Here is a 27,773-nt window from a genome sequence, read left to right on the forward strand (position 1 = left end):
GCACGTGCTTCCCGTCACCGTGTGGCGGGGCGGCGGAGTGGCAGGGTGGCGACGGCGGCCGCGGCGGCGACGGCGGTATCGGCGGTAGCAACGGCAGCCAGCGGCGGCGACAACGGGGTGGAGGACTGGCTAGGGGCAGAGGCGGGAGAGAGCGAGCCACGCGTTCGCACCAGGGTGGGAGTCGATCGGATTTTCCCCGGCGCCTCGACTAGCGGCGACAGTTCGCGTCGGGCCGCCGCGTCTCGCGCATCAGGTCGTGCCGAGGAGGTCTGAGCGCCCGAGTGAGCACGTGGCTGCTGGCTTTTTGACTTGCGAGACTCGAGGAAGAGACTGGGACACCGGGGTGTGCGTCAGTGCCGCCGAGAAGGAGCGAGTGCTCCGTGAAGGGACGTCGCTCCCATCTGGAACAGAATCGTCGACGTATACAAGGCCGTCAACCTGGAGCCTACGTGCCAAAAGCGGTAAGTTACGATCGGTTGGACCAATCTTTGAGGCGATCTCGCGTTACTTACCAACCAAATTTATTACAATATTAAGCTCGCGCACATCGACATGCCATTCTAATTATCGAAGATTGGATCAGCTCTTTACGATCAGCTGACTCTTTATGACTATAGAATGTGACAAACCATATATATATATATAGAGAGAGAGAGAGAGAGTGAGTGTGTGCGTGTGTGTGTGTGTGTGCGTGTGCGTGCGTGTGCGTGTGTGTACGTGTCGCTCGGCCAAAGCATGCTCTCGGCGATTTTAAATTTTCAACAATGACGCATTTATGTGACAAATAACATTTTGCTGGCGGTAGCTGCGTGCAATGACTTGTGAGAGCTGAAAGATCCAGCTTAGGTTGGCAAATGTAATTAATTGCGTTGCTATTTGAATTGTAATTGCACTATATGCCGAAATTGGAGTGTAATGAGCTTCGAGGCGAGGTAGATTGTTAATATCGTTGCAATATCGATACAGTTTCACATATTAATTTAATTTCCTAACACCGTTAATTATCGTATTTCTAGCTTTGCTCAATAAATATAAATTCAAAGGGAACGGCACTGCGGCACACTTTTTTTCTTCTAACTCGCCCAACAATACTCCTTTTTAATAGCAAATCTCTTTAATACATCAAAGTGTCGAGCACACGATAAATAATCTCACTCACTCTAGTGCGTGTGTATGAGAGTGCGTGCGTGCGTGCATCCATGCGTTTGCAGGATTATATAGGTGTGCTTATTATTAAACTCGCAGATATGTTTGTACGATTGATCAGCTCTTATAATATTCGAAAGTCTCGGTCTTAATATTTACTTATGCGCTTATCACTGTTTTACGGATAGCATGAATTTCCATTCTTTTAAAAGATTAGCAAGCGTTTGATAAACAGCACCCGAGCATATTATTAGTATATTACACTACTGCTCTCGCGAAGTCGTGTAACGTGTAATTTTGTAGAAAAATCTAATTAAAACTTCGATCATTGTGCGACCTCTAGGATTCAACCATTCAATCCCCTATTAACTGTAGACAACAAAAAAGGAGAAAAAACTAAAATCTCTGGTTGGCGCTTAAGAATGCCGACGTAAGAGTGGGAATGATGCCGATCGAGTCGTTAATCTAAAGCGTTAAAAGTCTCGCCCGAAGGAAGCGCACCGCTGCCGATCAATTGTGAGCGGTGCATTTTAAAGCGCGATCGATCGATCGATCGATCGATCGTTCGCAAAAGCTCATCTCGAGCCCAACGCTAATGAGACTTTCGGCGGCGCTTGAGCCCGAAATGTCGGAATTTGACGAGAGACCGCAAGCGCGAACGAGTGCAAAGGTGCGACTCGAGGCTTTCGCAATGTCGCCCCGGGCCAATCATAGAAAAGAATGTAACACTTACGAATCGATAGAGGCGCCGAGACAAAGACAATAAATCGTGCCTCGTGGGCGATTGATAATGAGCCTGCGCAAAGACGATTGATATTTTGTCAGCTTCGAGCCCGGCGAAAAACCGTCTTTATGAGCGGCAGTTGAGTTAGCCTTCTCGATCATTATATTAGGATCGCAAAGAAGATGGTTAATAATCGAATAGATGCTATTCCGTTCAATACCGGGACAAATTACAATGAGAAATAATTTAGATACGAAGATGAGATTGAGTTGAATAAATGCTTTTTCGTCTACTTGATCAAGGCTGTTACATCGAGATAATTTAATTGATAGAGAAGGAAAATGAATATTCATCGAACAAGTAAGTCTGTACGACTGTACAGTTGATTGGTATATTGAACAATAAGCTATAATGTTCAATAACCACATAATTAACCAACTAAATGAGCCAAAATCTCGGAACTATGGATTTTTATAATTTTAATAATTTAATTATAAATTTTATTGTTTTTAGAATGATAAAAGGTTGAATATATTACTTATATTGATAATAAATTGATTAATCACTCGATTTTTATTTTCATATTAGCCGTAGCGTCGGGTATAAATAAAAGTAGCTCAATGTCATTAACGTGGATTATTACTGTAAATAAAATTATTGATATATTAAGTTTGAATGTCACGCATTTCTTAATGATTCATAAGAAACATTTTCACTTGAAATTTTAATAAAAGTTTCAACCGCTCCAATTTACCCAGACGTTCTCAAATTTAACGAACGAATTTCTAGCTTTTTCCATCTCAACGGGCATACGATATTAATAGTATTAACCAATATGAATACATTTTACTTATTAAACATTATAAATAAAATAAAATCATTATATGTGAAAGAAAAATTTATTTCATTCCACGTAGTCTTTCAATCAAGAAATGCCCACACAAATCTCTGCACACGTGTATTCACGCTGAACAGGATTACTCTCGTGCATAAACAGCCACGCACGTAAACATATTTGCACAAATGTATCCACGCGCGCATAGACATCTTTGCATATACGCGAATATACAGAGCATAGCCAAAAGGCGAATAAGTATTTGATAAAAATCGATCACAAATAGAGCGTACAAATCTCCTTGTTCATTGTTTATAAATAAAAAAAATAAATAAATAAAATAAAAAAAAATATATATATATATATTATTTTTGTTTTTTTTTTTAAATTTATTAAAAAAAAAGAAAAAAAGAAAAAAAGAAAAGAAAATGAATAGAAATGAATAATTAAATCAATTATCATTTGGAAATATATATATATTAATATGCATTAAAAAGGTAGACAATTTCTTGGTTATGAAACTTGTATAACTCGATGATAAACTATGCTTTCAAATTTTCTACATCTAGATAAAGCGTAGCTTAATGTAATTCTATGCTATAATTATTAATTAGATTAAGAGTAGTTAATCACTTTACCAACTCTGCCGCATTAATTTCTGATGAAAAACGCAATTCAGTTGATATTAACTCGATAATCGTTGTTTGATTATATTTATTAAATTGTTAAATTGTTAAATAAAACATGCTATCTTTGAGCAATTTGCAGCGATTTTAACTTTTTGACATTGAATGTGATGAATATTGCGTATTCGTTCACGACGTTAAATCTTGACAAAAAAATTTCATTCACTTTGAATTTAATTGTTACGCATAATCCATTAACGTCTATTTTGTCTACAACTAAATAACAAATAATTCAATTAGTTTATAATTGAAAATTACAAGCTATCCTAACAATAAAAACATTATCGCGTTTTTCATCACGAAATTTACATGGGACGCTACGATTACGCGTATATTCTACAGAATCGAATTTATTCTTATGAATTAAAAACAAAAATTTTATTCATAATCGACTCTGCAATGTCGTACAATTGTTTTTATTTATCAAACACTTTTTAAAATGAATTTTAATTTATCGTTGACCCACGAAACCTATGAAATTGATGGGCATTGAGAAGTACCGTATCAAGAAATAAAAAGTAGGACAAAGGCTTATAGGAATAGAGTGATAAATCGGAAAATCGTAATTCACTATTCGAGGAAGCGTACGTAAGGTGTATTTGAGAATGGCTACTCTTCATTATACGACGGCACATTATGTCCCCAGCTTCGTTACTAACCAATTTTATTATCATCCGCTGTACGCGTCACCATTTGGTTGGACTCCTGAAACTCCGATCATCACGACAATGATCATCGATTACACCGAGCTTTCCTAACGCGCTCATCCTACCTACGCAAATTCTATTAGATTAATTTAACGCGGCACTACCACCACCCACCACCCCCCACCCCCGCCTCTTAATTCTACCATGGCATTTAAGTACGACTAACTATTAACCACTTATTTTGCGTATGCAGATAGCATAGCCTTAAAATAAAAATTTCTTTATTCGCAATGATTCTTGTTTTGTTCTATTTAGTAATTGAAAATTCTGAGAAGCTAGATTGCAATACACATATTAATATATAAGATTTTTAGCGCAAGACAAAAATAAATAAATCATTATCATAATAAATAATACGTTAAAACGTGTGGTTATTACGGGTATTGATCGTTGTTTACTTGAATAATCTCGCTTAAAAGCGCATTAACGTCAGTGTAAAAAAATTACTTAAATAGAATATTTAAATAGAAAAGTTTCGGATATATTTATTATAAAGAAAAACTGCCTTCGTTTCTTATCCCTTTGATCAAATAATTATACCTTCGTGATCATAACTAGTTGACACATGATTATAAAGTTGCATCTATTTATTTTTACTTTCAATTTAAAAATCAATGACTAATGATAACTACATATCGAAAAATAATTATTCAATACACTACCTATATTTCATCAAGTATTATAGCGATGGCACAATACCATGATTTACACTTATATATCATTAATGATTTATAAATATATCGACTTCATTTTCATTCGGAATACAAATTGAATTGAATTTGATCCTAATAACTTTTATACGTGCAAATATATATATATATATATATATGTGTGTGTGTGTGTGTGTGTGTGTGCGCGTGCGCGCGCGCGCGCGTGTGTGTGTGCGTGTGCGTGTGTGTGTGTGTAGACACATTTATACAAGTGTAATATCAATAATGATAGATTTAAATTATATTAATGCAATAAAATTAATGGCAATATATTAAATCCGACGAAAAAGTATACCTCGTCAAGAAAGGGTATAAAAGTTAAAAATTATTTATGAAAACATCATCAAGTTTAGCTGTTTAGCTTATTAAGTTGCGTACTTTATAATACTCTAGAAATTTAATAAGATAATAGTTTTGACAGCTCAATTAATAATAACGTTACAAATTTAATTATAATTGTAATATTTCCTAGGATTGGTCAAGATTCTTTAATTATGCCAAAGGCTTTCTGGTTTTATATTAGAGCTCATTGCATCTAATGGAAATTTTTTTATAGCCGTTTGCATGCACGGAAGATCCCGAAAGCCAAGTACTTCTTCATCCAATCGATTTGTAAAGAAAGATCGTTAATTAAATTAGAAATCGAGTCTTTGCTCGAAAATTAATAAATCTCAAGTGCACGCAGGCACTTTTGTGATATTTTCCTCTTTATGTTGAACTTCTTTTATGGTTGATCGTGAAAGTATCCAGATGTTAGATATACTATATACTACGATATCTAATGAAGAAGGATTGTAAATAAAACGTGGACAGGAGGCCATTTTATTTATCGATACGCAGGCATTCACATTTGGTTATAAGTGAGCCCATTTAAAAAAAAAAAAACATTTACTTTATAAGACGGAGAGAAAATTAATTTATTGCAACTAACCACGCTTCCCCGTAAGCTTGTAAATTATATTAAATTTCATTTCTCCTATCTCTTTACATTTCAAATTAATAACTATTTAAGAAATTAATGCACATCAATCATGAAAATAAATTAGTTCCTTATTGGCGTACATAATTTGATTGAAAATAAAAAAAAAAAAAAAAAAAAAAAAAAAAAAAAAAAGAAGTCTTTGCAAAGTTTTCGATTATATTAATAAGTTCATAAAATTAATTTTTAAAAACCTATGTTCTATTGGAAACTATAAAATATAGTTCAATAATAAATTTTTATTCGTGATTACGAATGGAAAGATTGCGTGGATAAATTTCTACATGAATTAAGAATAATAGATCTTGAGTTCATTAAAATTGCATAACATCGCAATTAATTGAACTAATAATGTTAATAATAAATATAGGATAGTAAGCTTAAAATAGATTATGTAGAGTTTCAGATAGATCTAATAATTGAAATTATTATCAATTTGCCTTTAATTGCAATAAAAATCCGAAATTAAATATCACGAATCAATTTTCTACCTTAAAAGTAGTATAAGACTATAATATTTTTAATAGCACAACTAATGAATGTACTTAGAGTCCTACCTATTCCACCAATATTTTAATTCGCATTAAGATCCCTTAATTCCCATTACTAGACCCATAAATTTATTTATTTTAAATGTCGATCAGTGGTATGTACACAAAATCAGCCGCCAGAGTAATATTAAAATGAATACCTGAATTATTAAATTAAGTGGCCCATATAAGGATCAAATTGATTACATCTGTGAGTCAAAATGTACAGAATGAGTTATCGATTGGTAAGGGAGACATGGATAGGCTCGTATTCCTCCAACTGGAAAGGACATTGGAAATTTGTCGTGATAGACAACGATGACGTAAAGACTCCGAGCCGCTCAAAAACTTCCATCGCAGCAGCGGCAGCAGCAACAGCATAAACCGCCGTCGCCGCCATCACCACTGCTGACGCTTTACACACAGGTTCATCAACATATACGATAACACGCACACAATAGAGACAGAAGGCCAAGTGAGACGGAAGGTAGCCGCAGGCTAGTATTGCCAGCGGAGAACAGAGAATAGGAAATTCTGTGCGAAAGGCCTGAGGACTATCCTGGCCCGCGGGGGCAGCGCAGCTTACGTTCACCGCAGCAACAACCGAGTTGTTCGGCTCTTCTTTTTCTCTCCCTTCCTCCGTACCACCCTACGGCCTCCTGCCCGAACTCCCGCCCGACCTGACGCCACATCCTCGCTCGCTCTCTCGCTTTCCCTCTCTCACACACGGAGCAGCTCTGTGCCGTAATTAGAACCGGGGGAGCTCGAGGGCACCTGCGCAGGAAGAGCTGCTGCCCCTTGGGCTGACGAGTACCTATCCCTCCCCTCTCACTCGCTCGCTCACTTGTCCTCTCTCGTTCTCTCTCACTCTATCTCTGCCTCTCTCTCTCTCTCTCTCTCTCTGTCTCTCTCTCTGTCTCTCTCTCTCTCTCTCTCTCTCTCTCTCTCTCTCTCTCTCTCTCTCTCTCTCTCTCTCTCTCTCTCTCTCTCTCTCTCTCTCTCTCTCTCTCTCTCTCTCTCTCTCTCTGTCTCTCTCTCTTTGTCTCTGTCTCCCCCCCCCTCTCTCTCACTCTCTCTCTCTCGCTCTTTCACGCTGGACCGAAATTATTCATGAACGCGCGAGAGGAGTAAAATTTGCCCGCAAATATTTCATTTCCGCGACGAGATGCCGGTTGAGTCAGTGAAAGGTAAATTTTAAAGAACTTTTTCGTTCGGAAAAGGGAGCGGAAAATGGAGATGAAGAAAGAGCGGGAGTTAGCAAATTCAAATAAACGTTTTAGAGAAAAATTTTACGCAACTAGGATGCCGCGTACTAGTTTTCGTGCATTTATGATGATCGTATTCCGAAGCGACTCGAGAAAGTAGTCTCAAGAGACGTAATATTTTCCTTCATTTGAATTCTCATTATGTATGTAAAAAGTGCGCATTAAATATCTTTTTCAATTTCGAACTCACAGTTATGCATTATATACATTATATGATTTGTACGCTTATTTTTATAAATACAATATTTAAATGTGTGCATACATCAGTGAACATGCAATAAGATAAGTTAACATTTTCATAAACAATGGCAATGAAAAGTAATTTGCGACAGGAAACGAATGGCATGTCGTAAACTTCAATAATCGACTTTAAAATTAATTACGTTCGATCATAATTTCCGGTAGAAATTCGATAAAATTGGAATTGCATTTAATTAATAATTATATTTACTCATCACATATGATACAGAATAAATGTGCAACAACTTATTTAAAACTTACTTGAACTCATTCGTTTAACAACTTATAAAGTGACAAATTTTTTTTTTTTATAAGCTAATAGTCAATTTCGATAATGACGTTAATTTAAATAATCACTTTTTACAATTAAAGTCCCCTTAGAATGCAGATAGACTCAGCAATGATGATAACCAAACAAAAGTATATCATATAATTTTGTAAATATCAGTTTGATTTAAACTATTTATAATATATAAATCGTCGCTTATCAGTCTTAAAAATCTATGTAAATAATAACATTGATAATACATTCATATATTATAATTGGACCGATTAATATGAATTTCTTCTTTTGAAACTCAATATTACGCTCTAGGATCGAAAAAAATGATATTTAATAATATTTAAACGTATAAGACGCAGGAACGAGTCTTAGAAAATATGGTATTCGGCATCGAAATTAGATCGATTATAAAGAATTTAATGTGTCGAAGTAAGCCGGATGATCAATTTTGAAGCATCGAGCTTTCGTTGACATCGAAAACATTTTTATAATTTATGCACATTTTGCTTGGCAGCCTACAAACTTTTGCCTTTACAAATCTAGCGATCCAACGGAGTAAAATGTTTTAAAATTAATACAAATGCAAAATTAACTCAGCGGTGATAATTTATGCATCCTAATCTTCGTAAGCATTAAAATTGTCATAGAAAGATATATTAATTTAACCCTGAACGGGCAATGTAAAATTTACTTTTTGAATAATAATAGAAATAATTTATGGGAAAATAAAGGAAAAGAGCCGAGTTAAAATAGCAGCAATAATAATAGGTCGGAAAGACCTGAGATATTTATGTTTGTAGTGCTTACTACCAAGGTAAGACTGAAAATAGTTTTGTATTCGCAAAAAACATGTAAGCTGGAAAAGTTTAAGTATTCGTACCGACTACAAAGTGATCCGTAGATACGATATTTTATGGCATACTCGTTCCTTACTTCTTGTAACTTCGAGAAGGCTTTATTTTACATTCCACACTTATCGTGCCCCAACTATTAATTTTTATAAACCATTTAAAGGTATTCGTCCTCGCGCATATTTGATTTAACTACAGCACTAAGCTAAGCCAAGTCTCTAATTACTACATGCCCAGATTATCCATTATTGCGACGTTTAAGAAATGTCAATTAATTGCACCAATGCCGTAACTGCTATTATTGACGGACGCCATAGCCAGTGGCCGTGGCGTATTTAAAACGAACACCTTAAATATCCCATTGGAGGGCCAGGTGAGCGAGCAAACATCGCAGCTCCCGTGCACTTGAGCATCTTGGGAAGAATCGCGGAGCGAAAGCCGGCCTCCGACGGTCTGCGAACGAAGCCGTGCCACTCGGCGCAAGGATCGCCGAAAAGGAGAGAAATAAAGGCCTCGTGCACACGAGGAAGCCCCGGGGGCATCCTCCTAGCGGTTTCCGGTTTGCGAGCACGGGCGCGAGCTAAGTTGACGAGGGAGAGGGTACGAGACGACGCTGCGAAATGGAGCAAAACGCGTACTCGCGCGTGTCCGCGGTATCCGGTCTCGGGCAACGGGGACGTCGGCCCCTTTCGGCGACCCGCCCCTCTCCCGCCCGGTGCACTTGCTACTTTGTTGAGGGAGAGGGACGGCCCGCTCGCGTAGCTTCTTCGGTGAAAGTATCGTGGCGGCAGCGAGTGTGCCTTGCATAAACAAGGCTGTCCTCGCAGTAATGAAGTGGTCGCTTCTATTTATTTGCTTCGATAATTCGATTGTGAGGGCTCGATCCAGTTAGCTATGATCCATCACTATGATCCCGAAAATCGCTACCTCGCACTGCTTTGGCATTTTTTTTAGAATGCAGTTGGCTCGTTGGCATGCGATGTCTCTTGGACTGGGCCTATTCTTTCGTCGAGACGCGGTTAGTGAGACGGGAGCTATAAATAATTATTAATTATTTGAGGATCTTTTGATTGAATGACCGGTGAGAGAAGGTCCGAGAGACGGACTTTCAGCTTTACTTGTAGATAAATCGAGCATTCTTATTTATCAGGATATTACGACGAAATACTGAATTTTAGATGAATGTTTTTGTGCGACAATGTGCGTCTATGATGGGAGGCTGCTGAAACGTATGTAATTGCCGTCTATTAAACAGTGACTAATAGTTTAATTTAATTTACAATTTCGAAAATGTGCGAATTGATGTTATATACAAGGCCATTATGGTAATGGAATAATGTAATGACACGTGATACAAGTGTAATTCTAATCGCATCTTATGAATAATCAAATAACAATTACCATACCAATCTACTGATAATTAAATTAATTAAAACTTATTAATTAGCGAGTACTTAGGGGTATCTCAACTCTCTCAAATCTTTATCTCCAGTTTGAAAATATTAAGAGTAAAAACGAAGAGAATTACTGCAACGACTTTTATCAATCGTTAAATGACGATGAGAAAAATATTATAAAGCTGACGAAAATATTATAAAAAATCTATATGGATGAATCGCTTTAGAAATTTGAATTAAAGAGACTAATATCTCGGAAGGTATTGAAAAATTAATGATTATATAAATGATATTTTGCGTATTGTATTATTATATTTGCGATTAAATGTTCTGCTATGTCCCTTACAAATATACTACGTATAAAATTTAATAAAATTTCTCACATTAATTCCCAGACATTTAAATGGAAGGTTACTAATAGATCTGTTAAATAATCTAAAGAATATTATTAAATAATTCGACATAAAATATTGTTACTGAACTTTTCATTAAGTTAATTAAATCTGCAATTAAGCATGTAATAAAGCATTTGTGTTTTTTATAATTTAAGAATGATTCTGGAATTGCTGCTAGCGTTTCGAGATTTGTAATTGTCGTTTAATAAATTTTAATAATTTCAGTATAAAAATTCGTACAAAATTTAGCTAACAAAATAATGCAATAAAATTATACTGAAGAATCAAGATGAAAGAATAGGAAAAAAAAAAAAATAAATAAAAATTAAAAAAAAAAAAAAAGAAAAAAAAAGTGAAAAACAATTGTTCATTACTTTCGATTCTTCATTCAAAATTAATTTTTTTTTTTTTAGAATTAGTTAAATGCATTAATTTGGGAAGAAATTAATAACTTGTAAAAGAGATCTAGAATCAGAAATATAATGCGTATGACTATAAGAATACAATATTTATTAGTATCTATGAATTGTCTCTTAAATATGAAATTAATCAAATAATAAAGATCGTATCATTTTTTAATTAATTTGATATCATTACCTTACAAAAACTCGTTAGTAGTAGAAAGAAATTATACTTCCATTTCATGAATGTCCTGTTTTTATTTGTACTTATAATTGGCAGATATTTGCACATATAAACATTTGCTTAGATGGTGAGTTAGATTGTAATTTAATACATATTGTTCATTAAATTTTCAAAATATATTTATTTCACGAGAAAATATTTGACAATGAATATTTAAAATTGGAAAATTTAATAATACAAACATTGTGCCAATGACCTCAGCGCTATAAACATTTGTATTTAATGGAATTCAAATATTTATTTCTATTCAATATATAATTAATATATATGCACATGTGTTAACAGTATTATAAAATATTTTATCGAATGACCGAGGGATTTACGCGAAACTTACTGTTTATTAAACGAAATTTAAAACGTATAAATTTTATATAATCGCTCGCTATATTTATTGCTTTTCTTCAAAAATTTGTTATGCAATAATATTGACTACTATAACTTGTTCAATTAATTTCTCAACGTTTGTATAACTTATTTTTAAGTTTAAAGCTATTCTTTAATTTCAAATTTACCTTTAATTTATTTTGTAGATCATTTGAATAACTGAAATTATTTATATCTCTACATATTACTAAATAAGTAATAAAATCATTAAGAATATTTACTTCTCATTTTAAACGTAGCACGTATCATTAATGCCTATATTAATAATTTTCACGCAAATATAAAACTCCGCATTTTGAAATCCTAATAAAAAATTACGGTATATATTAAACTCGTAGATAGAAAAGACCTCCTAGCACACATAAATAGCAACATAATTACTAATTCAATACCATAATACATGGATGATGCATGCAGGGCAAGAAGAGATTGCAAATCATCATTCTAATATTGACTTTATGTAACAAGGAACTACCATTGAATCGCTACACGTTCATTAAACATGTGGCTAACAAGTCCAAACTCACGAATGCAAATAGCCTGAGTCCTAGTCCTTCAATTTTTCATTGCGCTATAGAGTCGAAAGATAAAAAATAGTGGATCGTCGTCGAGTTACGAGAATAAATTAACTAAATAATTCACATTCGATCTCCCCAAACCGCCCACCAATTACATCAAACGAAACAATCACACGTCTATCTCAACTCGTATCCTTCACGTGGAAAGGCAAGAAGAGTACACCCGGGACGTTAAGAGTACAACGCGATCGAAGGACAAAGAGAATCGATAAGATTTACGGACTACATCTCGTGAGGGATCACCGTCCTTTGATATCCCAGCGGTGTGTGCGCACGATACGTCTGTGCAATTCAGGTTCAGTGCCCACATGAACGTACATGTACCAAAGTACGAGGTAAATACGCGTCCCCGACATTGCGACGCAGCCATTGGATTGACCAATGCGGACTGGCTGCATAAAATCGGCCGAGGTTGAAAAATCATGGACGCCACGATCCTTCCCATTCTACGTGTATCTCGATTATTCGGCATACGCGAGGTCAGCTTAATATTATTTGGCTGGGGAATTAATTAACGTTAGGGAACGGCGAGAGTGAATTAGAAATCACAGAGGACTTGACAATTTATCTTTCATGCTTTTGGTATTCATCGTTTGAGCTCCCCTCTGTTGACAATCTCGCGACAAAATGCTGTAGATTTATGCTTTATTTGCATACACATCCAAATGAAGAATGCAGTCTGATGTTTTCAAAATAACGTGTCAAATACTAACGAAGCATCTCTTCTTACTGCTAATTTTACTTAGTGTCGTGAATTTTGTTTGTTGAATATTCTCGTGACGCAATAAAACTCTTGGTTAAAAATAATCTATATTTAACGTGGACATGATAGTTAGGTTTGGAGCTACTTAGCTAAATGTAGAAAGTCTTTTCTAAGAAAGCTTTTAATATCGTAGGTATCGCTGCTTCAAAGCAATGACCATATACAGCGACATTTATACTTGTTTCCCAAATTTATTGAAAATTCGTATATCGTCAGCTTTGGACATTTCAATACTATCGATGTGTTAACAATATTTTACGGCATAGTCCAGTGATGACAGTCTTGATGATATCTACCAAATACAGATATTTTGCAATTTGCAATACGCGTTCGTTCATCGAAAGACATACGAAATATATAATTTGAAATTAATTAAGCTCTACGTTATTGCAGAATCCGACAATTATATATGCCCAGCCGTGCACTCCTAACACAATACGACGCGGATGACAAAGTAACGAATGCCCATGTTTTTTGCTTGTATTTTTGAGACACACAAAGTCCTTGATATAACCAGCGCTGCATGCACAAAATTTACAAACAGTCGGCTCTCCGAATAGCTCTCCGTCCATGCTGGGAAAGAAAAATCTCGTGTGCACCAATGAAAAACGTGAGCGACCAGTACACGCGATAGTAGGAAAAAAAAAAAGTCGCAAATAATGCGGTCGCTGAAAAAGAAGGAGAGCGAATGCAAACTAGCAAAACGTAAACTCGGCCGTTCGCCGCTCGGTTAAAGGCCCCGGGGCAAGGTGTGCCTCGGGCCCACGGCATGGAAACCTGTCTCACTAGCGATCATCGCCTATTTCCAGGGCGACTCGCGTCATTGCCCGCTCCTTTTTTTTTCCGGCTCCCTTCCCCTATCCCATTGGCATATATGTACCGGAGTTTCACTGTTAGCTCCACGCGAAAGACGCTTGATATTCTCGCTTATGCATTGTTCTACGAAATTTTTCTTCCGTATTATTGTGTCGCCCCGGCCGTCCCTGACTTCCCGCCCAATGGAAATGCGTGTAATTACCACGCGAAAGCGCGCGCGCGCGCGCACATTAATTCACTGAAATTTTACCCGCCGCTCCGTCGCTCGTACCTACTACGAAAATCAAACTATTTTACATTTGACACACTTTCCAGCACTTGTCTCCAACATACTGATTTTTAGCGAGTCTTAATATTATTTATCGTGTCTCTGTAATGCAAATGTTGTGGAGTATAATTAATAATTTTTGTGCGAAAAACAGTGGTTGCGTAAGTAAATAAAAATTACCGTACGATTAATCGGTTTAAAATATAAAGTTCACATACGTTCGCGTTATGTGGTCTTTTAACTGTACAAATGTATACATGTAGATGTACAATATTTTCAGTTACATATCATATATAATTATTCACGTATGTATTTAGTGAATGTAATTGATCAATTGTCAGAGATAAATAGCAAACTTTAACCAATTACAAATTATATTTAATATTTATAAATTTCATTAAATAATAATGAATGTTTTGTTGTTAGACTTATTTGCCTACATTACTAAACAAATCATTTAATGGACAAGTTAGCTTATGTAAGGTGAAAGGTTCGATAACAATATACGATATATGATAAATGACTCAATTACAATCATATATCTATTTTCTCTCTTTATTCCCTCCTGTTACACCCAGCAAGTGTTAATCACTTAAGCATATGTATAAACTTTCAATATGTTCTGTTCCACTCAATTGTCTTTCTAATATTTTCAAATATTTTCAATCTTACATAACAAAATTATTTCTCATATAATGCATTCTCTATGAAAGTCAACAATATAGGAAGATTACAATCCAACTAACGTAAAAAAATTGTATTTTTGTAATAATGTATAATAATGCGGAATATTTATTTAACAATACTCGAATTTAATGGTTTTGCGAAACTGAATTAGTTACTATCACTAACCAATACAAAAACTGTTGTATCTAAAGCATACAAAGCCATTATTATATCACCTGAATTAATATATATATATATATATTATTATATATATATATATATATATATATATATATACCTGAATATATATATATATATATATATATATATATATTATTAAAAACTTATTATTAAAAAAACTAGAATTAATATTTCAATGATGAATAACGTTGTAAAGTTATATTATAGTTCTTTTAATATTTAAACACTGTAAAATTTATTTATATAAGCTTTATTAAAGTTTCAACTTATTATTATTATTATTATTATTATTATTATTATTATTATTATGTTATAGTGTAAAATTATATAGTGTAATTTGAAACTGAAATATTATGATGAAATAAGCAAAAATTATAAAACTGACATATATATTAGCTAATTGTTTATTTTATAAATTGGATCGAATTATTTTAAATACCATTTTCATTAGTACGTAATGGATAGAAAGCAAAAAAATTATATATTTAAGCTTTAAATATTTTGTGTACCTATATATTTAAAAACTAAAACGTAATATAATTCATTTTTTTTTTTTTTTTTTATAGATTTCAAGCATTAATTTAATTAAAAGGTTATACTGTATTATAATAGTACAGTTTTGAAACAAGTTTTTAGAAGCTGAAACAACTTCTGAATGTAAATAAATTAATCTAAACTACTGATTTAAAATTATACGTTTATCTAGACGAATACATTAAGGAATTATAAATGTTTAGTTTAAAATCATATATTACAAGCAAATAATGACCAATGATCAATGTATTTTAAATATTCTTGCATACCTAAAAATACTGATAAATAATAAATAACAAAAAATAAAATAACAATTGAAGTAAAATGTTGTTTATGAATAAATTTACTAATAAATAATCTTGTCACGATCTAGAATCTTCGAATGCAATATTACAGGGGAAATAATAAGTAAAATTATATATTATACGATTATTGAGAATCATTTAAAAAAATGTATTTGTAATTATAATGTGCCAATTTGTTTTAATCGGCATGTTTTGAAATTCTTTGAAATTCTCAAGCAGTATTTAAATTTGTATTTTCCAGTTACTATTTCATAGTAATGTCGACGATTTGTTAATCTTAAATTACTAGCTTAGATATGAAATTTATATTTTTTCAAATAAATTAACTATACAGCCTTGTTAACTCAAAATGCCCTCACTGAAAAAATATTTCCAATGATAAATCAGCATTGCAAGTAAAGCAATAGTTTTATCATGACAGCTATCCACTTGGCAGAGTTTTTACAACGTAAAAGAAAAACCAAATGGAATGTCTAATAACATACGTATTGATTTACGAATTTTAAGAGTTGATTTAACACTTAATAATAAAATCACTATAGCATTCATATAATTGATGTATTTGTCTCCGACATTACTACTAATTTTATTCGTGATAAAAGTATTAATTAATCACCATTCAGCTAATATTATATCGCATAACTATTGGCGTATCTCAAGCAAATATGTAATTTAATCGCTTTACGCTACTGCCGAACGATTACGACACCAAACGCCTCGTGCTCGTACTTAAAAATGATTTACCAGTCTACACAAGTAGAGATACGGTACAACTTTTAAACTTATGAAACTAATTCACAAGTTCTTCTGCAATAATTTTAATCGTATACCCAAAAAGCATAATTCTCCCGATAGATCGCAATTACCTATTATACTGGGAGACGAGAACTAATTATCTTGCAAAATCTCTAAATTCATCCCCATGGAGGCCACTTAAATGCATTAACAATGTTGTGGACAAAAAAAACAAAAACAAAAACAAAACAAAGCAAAAAACCAACAAAAAAAAACAAATATAAACAAAAACAAAAAATAAGAATAAGACTGCACGCAAAGGCAAAGAAACGCACAACAATCGTTTGATTGCCTTTGACGATAACTCGCAGCTCGGCGTGCGAAGGTAAGCCAGGATAACAAAAGGACGAAAGAGCAATAAGAGGTAAGGAGCGAATGTCCGAGAACCAGGGTGCGCTATAAATCATGCGTGGTCGAAGAGGAAGGACGCGAAGGGAGGAGGGCTGCGATATTACGCGTCGGCCTCGTTTTCTCGCGGCCTCCGGAGGACGCCAAAACCCCCGGGGCTGATACGCCGCCGCCACCGTGCATCCCTCCCTCCCTCCCCCAGGGCTCTGGACCTCGCGGATAAGTCACATGGGCATAAGCCGCCCCCGGGGGCGCCGAGAAATATTAATGCGGCGGACTAAAGCCCCGACTCTTCGATCGCTTTCTCAAATTACATTGGAGCGGGGAATCTTTCATCTGGGACACGATATCGTCGCGCGAGCCTTTCCTCTTCGGTCTCTCAATGGCGATTTATAAGCTCCGCAGCCATCTCCTCTCCATCTCCTCTCCATCTCCTCTCCATCTCCTCTCCATCTCCTCTCATTCTCCTTACCAGCTCCTCAATCCGTCTCGTTAGCCAAGGAAAAGCAGAGAGATGGCGAGTCGCGACGCGAGAGAAAGAGATAAGCGAACTAGTCTTTAAAAATAGATATTGAGGAAGTGCGTCAATTGTAGGGTAATATGTTGGTATGTAGAGCAAAATTATATGCAATCGCTTTCGGCCGCTTATTTTGCCGTGCTTATGCAGATTTCATGCCAAAATCAATCTCTCTTCATTATCTCAATATAGCGAGTGCATTCGCTCTAGAGTTATAATACGTATTATACAAGGACATGAAATTAATAGTGTGCGTCAGTTCTTGCGGTACTCTTAAGAGCTCGCGATTAATTATCGTTAACTTGAGAAAAAAGAAGTTAGCGAAAAGTTGCATTTTATATTGCCGTATGTAAAAAATCGAAATTCATTCTTAATTTTCTTAGTCTACTTGTAACATCACGCACGAGCACGTGAGCATACCTATGCCTACACGCGTACAGACAAACACAGGCGCAGAGAAACGCAAAAATTACAGGTACATATAGCATTGGCACTTGTTAATGCGCACAATTCGCTAGAGAAGCTACGGCATTTACTGAAACTAATGAAGCCCAAGATAGCCTTAAGCTCCTTGAATTATTTAAATTTCATGTATACACCAAGGATATATCACGTATCTATAAATAAATAGCTTATCATCGTTAGTACTTGGTTTCAACGATTCATTGCGTGCAACAATTTATTGCTCAAACAGCAAAATCATCCTTAATATCCGTATAAACTTGGGGCACGGCTCATCAAATTGATTTACATGTTAATCATTCACACGGAACAAGATAATAATTACAGTCCCGATGGCATCATCACGAGAGGCATCGGCAATGATAATCGAGCAGCTCGTGTCTACTTTTGCATTTGAAATGAGAATCCCACGAGGGCCGGGATGGTAATGCGAGGGCGACGTACGTAAGATTTCGCGTGGCCGATAAATCCGCGACTGCCACCCACATGCCGCGCACACAACATGTCGGACATGTCGAAAGAGGCGAAACCGGTCGACGGCACGCGCTTATCCTTACGGTCTCTCCGTGCTTGTCTGCATATTGTCGCTGCGGTTGTAGTAGCGAGGGTGGAGTGGGAGGGGTAGGGGGAGGGGGAGGAGCAGGAGGAGGGGGGATGGCGCGTCGGTGTGGCGATTCGCTTGCACGAGAATACCATTAAGTGTACGAGCGACGAGCGACGCAGCCGCCACGCCTCGAGTTTAAGGCCGAAGAAACGTGGCGTTCGTTCCGATAAGTGAACGCGTTAGACGGAGAATCCGTAGCTTTTCAATCTGGTCGTACTATGCTAATAAAGCTTAATCGATTTTCTTTTTCTTTCTTTTTCGTTTTTTTTTTTCTTTTTCTTTTTTTTTTTTCATTTAATAACTTTTTTCGTTTTTTAAAGAACCCAGAGTCACATGCCGTATATACTAGAAATTCTTAATTAATACTTGTGATAATTCCATAAAACGCACAAATCATATAGTAAGTTTTTTTTCCATTTTTTTTCTTCGTTCTTTCTTTATGTCTTTTGTGCCATCATCATAAGTTCGATACTTTATAAAAAGAAATTTTCTATACACATCGATTTTAATCATTTCAGTCTTTCAATAAAGAATTATTTATTCTGAGAACGCTCTCTGATGTTTATAAAAGATTGAAAATCTTCAATTTCCGGTTACTTCAACTTACATAGCTCACATACACTCGCCCGCGGCAGATACTTAATTTTTAATTAAAGGAGTATATTTACATTTTCATTTTACTTTTTGGAACTTGTCCAACTTTTTCTAGTTGTTTTCGTAAGCACCAAAAGTATACCGCAACGACATAGAATTCTACATAGAATTATGTAACTTCACGCTGAATTTGTTCTTTCTTATGAATCGACCTTAAACACAACGACGGCTAAATTTGTTAAGCCTTATGTATACATATGTATACATATATATATGTATACATATATATATATATATATATATATATATAGCCGTCGTTGTGTTTAAGGTCGATTCCTTCAACAGAGTTTTACTCTATATGAAAGTTGGAGCATATATGTATTAGTCATTATGTTGGTAAAATAAATGAACGGTAAACTTAAAGTAACTTAACGGTAATTATTTATTGAATTTTGTTTGATCAATTACTTTGCAATTCTTTTTGACAAAACGTCATTTGAACGAACGACGTTCGTTAACATTAATTACATTAATCAAATACAAAAGCAAGCATCCCACGACAAAACTAATTTTTCATCCCTTACACAGATACATATTTATACAGGCGCTACACTTACACAAGCACTTGATTATACCATTGTTATAAATTTATCGAAATCAAATTGCCTATTTATCGCTAAATTCACAATTAATGAGATTCTATTATACTTAACGTATATTGCGATACGCCACGTATAATCGTTTGCCTTTACACCGCATTCACTAAAACCATTTACATAACTCACCACAAATTACAGCGAATAACAAATGTTGGTGTCTGCTCGTTCGTGCGTACGAGACGAAAGTTGTTGCAACGACGACATACAACACACCAATCAAGCGCCTTTTTCGCATCCGAGATTCTAAGTGCTAATCTATCAACAGCTCGCGTTAGTCAGAGGCAGCCAAGCCGTAAACAATTCAACTACCAAGTCACCGACGATAAAACAACGCAGGCAAAGCGATTAACGAGTGAAACGGAATAATGATCCGCTGGCGCTACATAAAGCCAATCGCTAAGCTATTAAACGATTTCAGGCATCGGGATACTTGATGCATACGAGCGGGCCCGCCTAGAAAATTCCATCTTAATGATTTTCACATTTTTCTTTCGCCCACCGACAGTCGAAAGTGTGGTTAAGCGCGCGCGGGCGGGCTGGCAAGCACAACAGGAGTGACTCTCACCCCGTACGTGACGAATCGTCCTGGCAGTTTAAAGCCACGGCAGGGCAATCGTGACCGTGCAAGACCCGCATGTAACGCTTGCTCGACGTAACGAGGGGTCGAGCTGCCGCGAGAGCACTATTTTACAAGTGCGCAGAGTGAAGGGGAACAGCCGATTATACGCCGGCTTACTTTATCATCTCGTCACCGCTATTCGCATTTCTGTCTTTCTCTTCTATTTATAAGGATGAGCTCGGCTTGTATAAGGTCCTACTGCTAAGGGAATTAGGTAATGAAAGGGCTTCGGGATGGAATGCATGAACACGTATGGGAGAGCGATAATGGAATTTAAATGTAATGCTTCGTTGCTTTGTTTGCTCGCATAATTTGCATTGTATCCAAGATGTGGTTTTATTGCTAATTTTTTTTTATTTATTTTTTTGTTTTTTTTTTGTTTTTTTGTTTTGTTTTTTTTTTTTGCTTTTGTTTTTTTTTTTTTTGATCGTCGAATATTATGGATATTAGATTGTATAACAACGTGCGCTGGGTATCGATAATTATTGAATAGAATATCGATTAAACGATAAATGATAAAGTGTAGAATATAGGGAAGAAAAATATTTAATGTTAGAATAACTTTGCTATATTAGCAATGCTAATGTGTTGATATATTAACGAGTAGAATTCTTTTATCATCCTGAAAAAGAAGTTGCAGCAATAATTGAATTTGATTTCTTGTCTTTTTTTCTTAATTTTTTTTTTTTTCTTTTTTTTTTTTTTTTTTTTTTTTTTTTTTTTTTTTTTTTTTTTTTTTTTTTTTTTTTTTTTTTTTTTTTTTTTTTTTTTTTTTTGTTGTTGTTGTTGTTCTTCTTCTTCTCTTTATGTTTAAATGTACTTGTATGTTTAATTCTTGGTGGGGGTTGAGTTCGCGCACCACCTATTTAAAAGAAGCTAACGTTTAAGTAAAGTTTATGTACGCTGACGTACTTAAAAAGAAAATATTTAAAATACATTCCGTATTTCAAAGGATATTTCAGAGAAAATGCAAGGACATTGTATTGTAAAATAGCAATGGCAATGTAAACGAATAAAAGTATATTATTAAAAATAATGGCGTAAAAGAGCAAGGGATAAAAAGTGGTAATAAGATGAAAGAAAAATAGAGTTGTAGCCTGTTAAGGCTTTGCGGAGCAGGAAAGTCATTCTGAATTGTCAAAGAACGCAGAAAAGAAAGGGGCTTCACGCGTACGAGATGAGACCGTAAAACAGCCGCATAATTAGTTATGACCGGCTCTGTCGAGGATTTACTGTCCACTAGTGAAAGAGACTGGCGTTCCTATGTCCCTGAAGTACGGAAAAAGGAATCATTAAGATCTCTTTGTGAGTAACGGTTTTTTTAGTGCGTGGCGGCTGCACATGTGTTATGAAACACAGGTTACCTCTCTGATACAAAAAGTATTTTTATCATCGCATACAGTCTTTCTTCGCTGATTCTAATAAATATAAATTCCCTTTTCAAAAATTGTCAAATTTTCAAGCTTATCAGCCATGCGACTATTGTATGTCATTCATTAATAAAAAAGAAAATAGTATAATTTCTCTACTATTAAGAAAAGAGGATTTTCTAATAAATAACAACAGTCGAAAATTATTATACTCGAATTTTTCATGCAAAAGATAAATTCAATGTTTTATACAATATTTTATTTAAATACATAGCGCTTGTACGTTTGTCTATATAACTAAATATATATTTAAATATTATATATATATATTAGTTTGTTCATCTGTTAATTGGGTGCCCGTATGTACGCGTGCCCGTCTCTGTGTGTGAGTACAAAAAGTACAAATATATTTCTGAATTTATCGTTCAAATCTTAGGTGTAAAAATTTTAAAGCTGTTTTTTGCAAGATTGAAAGAGAACAAAATATACTTTATTTATTTCAATAATAAAATACACCGTGCTAATAACTTATATTGCTAATATAACATTTACCTACTTTAATTTATATTTTAGGAATTAAATAAATCTGAAAACATTAGCATTAAATACACAACCACAATTTATTGGTATTTTCGTTCGCCTACGCGACTATGGCAAACCTATAATAAGCTACATCACGAAAATTAATGTTGCAATTTTCTAAAAAATCTAAACACACTTCATTTACTCCATACATAATCAAAGTGATAAATACTATAATAAAGGGCAACACTTAACTTAAATCGCTTTTATGTATAACTCCTTAATCTGTGATTGTACATGCAAATTTGCATATTTTACATAATAAAATGATTTGTAAATGTTACTGCAACAATAGCCGTTTTACAGTTTGTAATTACTGTTTTAAATAAGAATTGAAAATATAAGCCTTTGTACAATTATACATATTGTGAAAAAGGAAGAAAGGAGAGCGTATTTCCATGCTAATCGGATATTGAAAACGAGTACATTAAACGTAAAATGACAACGAACCGACGCATCAATGCTGCCTAACACTACAATGATAATAATCGCGACTATAAACGCGAAACAGGGAATTACATATATTTTATGCGGTAAATGCGTATTACTGGACTTAATCGATTTGATGAGTAATGATAAGACTCGGCGAGATCCTAACGAACCTTCAAGCTTATATTCTATCTGTACGAATCATGAACTTTGTTATCTACTTCTCGCAGCATTTCTTATTCCTCGTTTCCCGTTTATTAAATAATGTAATGAATAATGATTTTATAAGAACAGCTACCTGCTTATAACGAATTATTTAATATGAATTTTTTAGTTATATTACTAATATTACTAATATATAACTAAGAGACGCGCACGATAATATATACGCAGTATGAGTATTATCAATGTAGTAATTCGCCTTAGTTTTCTATTAAAATTACGGCTACATTCAGTACTAACGTATTTAATGTCAAACAATAAATATAATACGCTTATTTGATTACCTTATGAAACAATACTGTATACACATTGTTTAAATAATCCTTGATTTATAATATAGACCGTTTTAGAACCATTATTAGACTGAGCTTTTATAAAAATAAGAAATTAAAATAATATTATAATCACGTATAGATAACTACAGATTTGAATTAGAAATTGGAATTCTGTATTAAACTTTAATAAGCTCACAACAAATATTGTAAACATTAGAAATATCTCATTGAAAATATGCAGTAGATGAAAATTAATCTACGAAAACTAGTAAAATATTGTATCAGTATGTCCAGATTTGAATTCAATATTTGAATAAAATATAAAGGGCGTATCGAATACGTATCATAGCGGGTCCGAGATTCGCACACATTATTAAGATATTCTATGAATGATATAATCACAAAAAATGATATCAATCGTTACAATCATCCTTCCTGCAGGATCGTTCGCGTTAACTATAACACTTGAACAACATCACTTTTATTATCGAGTCTAGATAAAACTTTCTATATATTGAAATTGAATTATGCATAGTATCAGTTTCAACCCCATTGGCATCGTGTTATCGGACTCTTAGGTCTGAAACCGAAGTATGCCAAGAAAATAAATTCATTCGACGATACTCAAGCACATTGACTCGCGATGTCTAGGCGGCGAATGAAGCTACCTAAGGCTGTTCAATACGAGAGTAAACGACGAGACCCAGGAAGCTCGAGGACAGCGAATGGTCGAAAGAAAGAAGCGTTTAAGGTCGCTTTTTGAATATATCAAGACGAACTGTTCGAAAAAACGAACGAAGAAGACAATCGTTGAGGTCTTTTATTTTTTTTTTATTTTTTTTTTTTTATTTTTTTTTGTTTATTTGTTGTTTTTTGTTGCCTCTGTTGGGTAGGCCCCAGCAGCGACGTACCTAGAATCGGTGCAAGGAACTCGAATCGACAGTAGGTAGGTTGGTTCGCCGCATTGGCAAACGGACGAATCGCCCACTCGCCCTATCTTTTTTCATACACCTACGCTTGTCGCGCACATTTTAATATTAATATTTTATTAGCGACCGACAAGGAGGCGCAGACGATCCCCTTGAACTCGCACTCCGATAAATTACCCTCGCATAAATTGTTTCATTGAAACGCACCATTTGCATGGAAATCATTATGCGAAGTTATGATTTCTCTCGTCACTCCTCTTTGAAGTATCGTAATTTAAATATCTTTGTAATATATTATTTACGCTGCAATTCAAATGTTAAATAAGTCAATTTAAGAAAGCTCGTAACGTTTTTTAAGGTCGCATAATTATGGGGGATAATGCGCGTAATTTAGGTCCTTCGCGGGTGTCATTTCCTTTGTGTAAATACGTCCATAATTATGTAAATGAACATGAATATTATTAGAAATGCTGCATTAATATTAATTATACATTGATATAATAATTACATAAGCTCGTTTGGTTTTCAAGAGGTATTTAAAATGTCACAAGCGAATTACAATAATAATATTACGACGACGACGACGACGACGACGACGACGACGACGACGACGACGACGACGAAGTAGAAGAATAGTAATGACAATTATTGTAATAATTGAAGAAATTAATGAATTGAAAAATTTTATCAACATTTCATAAGCAATTATTATTATTGTACCGCAGATTAAAAAAAAAAAAAAAAAAAAAAAAAAAAAAAAAAAAAAAAAACAATCAAACAAAAACACCATAATATACTTATACGTTAAATCGGATGTATTTGTGGCGTTAAAGAGGACAAAACACATTAAACGCTACGAAAATGTCAAAGTTTTTATTAGCAAGCAAGTTAATCAAGTACCCTCGATCATTCTCCTAAAAATCGTTAGAATTTACATTCCGTTACTTTCGACGAGTGCGTTTATCTTTCCGGAAAATTTCTATGTGCGCGTCCCATATATTATCGTGATAATTTTATTTTACATTTATTATTAGTTTATGCCTAGCTGATTACATGCTTTTTTTTCATTCAAGTAATCAAAAGTTTAAACGTGAAATAAAAACACTACTTACGTTGATAATGATTGCTATCGTTGCCATTAGTAACATTATACGAGCTCGCGAATTCGTTCCAGTCACACTAGAGAAATCTGGTTCTGTAAAAATGAAAAACCGATTGCTTGGAAGTGTTTGAAGAGTGGCGTGTGAGACTTTAAGCGACGGCAGTAAAAACCTTACACAAAATACCGTTACCAATAACTTCGATACTTCAATTAGAAACTTTGATAAGCTATTTTTGACAAAATCTAACCAGACAGAGTGTCAATTATTCCAATATATAATTATCCTACAGCAATATCTCAAAAAGTATTCATTCAATCAGTAATTTAAATGCACATTTAATATGACATATGGACAAAGGGAATTTGTTCAATTTATATTAAAAATATAAATTCTGCGTAGAGTTTTATTCGGTAAAGACGTACACGAATAATGAATGCCCACATTAAATAAGCATAATTGGTAAATTATAAAAGAAAGAGAAAAATTAGCACAATGCAGATAATTTATGAATTAGAAAATTACTAGTCTACCATTGCTTTCAATTTTATTCGAAATAACTAGGCTCGTTAAAGGCAATAAAGCCTTATTGTTTTTCAGATTACAACTTTATTATACCAATTGAAAGTACTGTAACTTTATTTTTATTTATATCGCTTGAATGTCAATGATAATCGTAACAATCATATCATTATCAAGGTAAACATTTTTTATAAAAAAAAAAAAAAAAAGAAAGTAATTTTAAACATGGAATATTTGTACGAACTTTTATGCGCTCTTTGTAAACAATTATTTTACAACTAGTAACGCAATCCCTTATCTAAAATTCAAAGAAAAACTGAATTTATTTTCTCAATAATCTAATGAATTTGCAAAATATTAATATAAAATTCAATATATGATAAATTAAATTTTCGTGATAAGCTAATCATCATATAGCTTGTATATAGAAATAAAACGAAATAATAATATAAAAAGAACCCCAATTATCGAAAATGTATCTATCGTTGTTCGAAAATCCAAAACATCTCATCAGTTTACTAAAGATTTCTATGGAAGAAAATACATAGCGAATGAGTCTAATAACCAATTTTAAAATTCATAATATTTTACGTTATATTGTAAATAAATACATGAAAGACGAGATAAAACATATATTTTGTCAAAATATGTTAGTGTCTGTAATTTTTTGTTGCATCGGCAAATACGTACAATGTCAAAATATACGACTAAACGCGAATGTCGACGTTCGTTTCTATTGTACGATCCTCACTCTCTCTCTCTCTCTCTCTCTCTCTCTCTCTCTCTCGGTCGCTCTCCGCAAATGCGAATTTTTAGTCTAACCGAATCTCGTGTACTCTTACCCTCGCCGCGCGTGTCATCGTATCCGTACTCACCCACGTTTTCTCCAAGGATTGAGTAAAGTGCGCATACATATGCAAACATAAATTCTCCTCTTGCTTTCGAGCGTGTATGCGTGTGTGAATTCAGTAAATACCACGAGTAGACTCTCGACAGACAGAAAGGTCGTTGTGCCCCGCAGCTCTCTACGATTATAAAAGACGTGAGATTAAACAAGTTTGTGGGCTTATGAGGAGCCGACAAACTTTCTTAGCCACGTGTTCGATTTTAAGTTTAGCCCGGGCTTGCGGATAGAAGCAATTATCTCAGTCTACAGCGTCCAAACAAATTTTATAATATAAATAAAAAGTGCTTGCAACTGTTTTATTGGATAAGTTTACGATATAATGTTCTCGCTATATAAGTGTGCACTGAATATATTGGATCAGTGGTTGTACAATGGCTTGGTCAAGCAAATTTTTTATTCACATACGGCAAGGAATTTGGAATTTAGCTTCGAAATAAAATATGTAGTTTGCGACTAGCGAGTCATTTTTCAAACTTTAATCAGCTTCATATTTAAAAATTTTTCATTACTTTTAGATATTTTAATGTTTTTCCTTTAATTTTTTTTTATTTTTTTTTTTTTTTTTTTTTTTTTTTTTTTTTTTTTTTTTTTTTTTTTTTTTTTTTTTTTTTTTTTTTTTTTTTTTTGTATTCAGTAGTTTTATACTAAATAACTCTTTTGCATATCATGGCTACAAAATATCCAAAAATTCGTAATTTGTAATAATTTTCATGATATTAATCGAATAAATGTCGTCGATAAATGTAATAATTATTAAAAAAAGAGGAGAAAACAAAAGGCAAAATTAATAGGTTATATCATTGAAATTTGTAAAATCGTAACGAATAATCAATTATTGTAGCTAAAAAATTTAGGAAAACTTTGAATGTAAATGAACGAATCATCAATTAACTAAAACAACAAAAATTTTGTTCGCGTCCTTTAAGTCACT

At 34.1% G+C, this 27,773-nt stretch overlaps 1 protein-coding gene across 2 annotated transcripts in view; it reads left to right on the forward strand.

The window, feature by feature from the left end:
• The first annotated feature begins 236 nt into the window (after positions 1–236).
• twz (BTB/POZ domain-containing protein twz) overlaps positions 237–27,773 on the forward strand; it is a 55,693-nt gene continuing 28,156 nt past the window's right edge. For both annotated transcript variants that reach the window (XM_011497410.1, XM_011497411.1), the window contains exon 1: positions 237–461. The gene's annotated coding sequence lies outside the window, so the exon portion shown is untranslated. The remainder of the gene's footprint in view (positions 462–27,773) is intronic.

Source organism: Ceratosolen solmsi, unplaced genomic scaffold (assembly GCF_000503995.2).
Source record: "Ceratosolen solmsi marchali unplaced genomic scaffold, CerSol_1.0 scaffold47, whole genome shotgun sequence".
Taxonomy (NCBI): Eukaryota; Metazoa; Arthropoda; class Insecta; order Hymenoptera; family Agaonidae; genus Ceratosolen; species Ceratosolen solmsi.